This window comes from Anneissia japonica, unplaced genomic scaffold (assembly GCF_011630105.1).
Source record: "Anneissia japonica isolate Jap-2015-1 unplaced genomic scaffold, ASM1163010v1 scaffold24185_len4697_cov143, whole genome shotgun sequence".
Taxonomy (NCBI): domain Eukaryota; kingdom Metazoa; phylum Echinodermata; class Crinoidea; order Comatulida; family Comatulidae; genus Anneissia; species Anneissia japonica.
In genome coordinates, this window is record NW_022730489.1 from 2688 (window position 1) to 4110 (window position 1423).

Here is a 1423-nt window from a genome sequence, read left to right on the forward strand (position 1 = left end):
TTCAAGAGAATTGATTTAGCTATAACATACTCACAGGTGGGAGACAATCAATCAAGATAAGCGAGTACGTTTAAACGAGTATAAAAAGTAATAACGTCATAAATAAAATTAAATTTTTTCTGAATTCAAATGGCAATATGATGACGTCAAAATGTCCGATCAGCCATTATAAAATCGTATCTACAACTCATGTGCTTTCAGAATATGTAATAAAAATTGGGGGTCACCTTTCATCCTATGGAGCTATAACTGATTAAAAACATGCCTGGTTTTATGCATATATAAATGTTGACGCACGCATACGCGCACGTAAAGTCGAGCGAACGGAAAATTAGGGTACCTGACATTCAACCTTGACCTGAAGATTATGCTCACCTAATATGATTCAGAAATGACGAATGGTTAAGATGATATGGGCTCATCAACGTTTTGAGGAAGGAAAGCTGAAGGGGTCAGAAAAAAACAATTTTTTGACCATGTTGACGTCATCAAAATGTAAAAAGAAGTCAAATATATGAAAGAGAATTGTCTCAGCTATAACATACTCAAAGTTGAAAAACGATCGATTAAGGGTAAGCGAGATACGCTCAAATGCGTATTTTCAAAAATGACGTCATAGCTATAATTCACTTTCTTTTAATTCAGACGCCAATATGATGACGTCACAATGTCCGATCAGCCATTTTGATCTATAAAATCATATTTACAACTTATGTGCTTTCAGAATATGTAATAAAAATTTGGGGGTCACCTTTCAACCTAAGGAGCTATAACTGATTAAAAATAGGTCTGATTTTACCATAATTTCACTATATAGGGGTACAAATACGCGCAAAGATACCTATGTTTGATGCGCACGTACGGCATTGCTATTGGCCAAAAGATGACCGAAAAGAAAGGAAGTTTGTGAAAACAATGTCAGGAACCCAAAATATGTGAAATAACGTAATTTCTAGCTTTCGTACATGCTGCGCACTTAAAAATGCGCGCGCGTAGTGGAAAATTTCAAAAAAATTTGAAATGCTCAAAATGGCCTAAAACGTGCTCTAATTTAGTTAAAAAGTGATTTCGAGCATTTTAAAATTTTGACGCACGCGTGCGCGCGCATTATGAAACGCACGCATAAAATTACGGTACAGTACATCCAACATTAACCCGAAATTAATGCTCACTTAATACGATTTCGAAATGGCAATTGGTTAGGCTGATATGATTGATAATGTAAAAACGCAAAATTGCACGTACATGACGTCATGCATGACTGAGCGCGTTGAAAAGCTTACCATGACTATTCCAGACCAAGCCAAATGTTTGCTGATAGCGATTGTGCGTAAACTCGTGGCATTTTTTGAGATATCGTGCGAACAAAAAAGGGGAGAAAGAAAGTAGAATAAGAAAGTTGAAGATGATTCCGTACAATAAC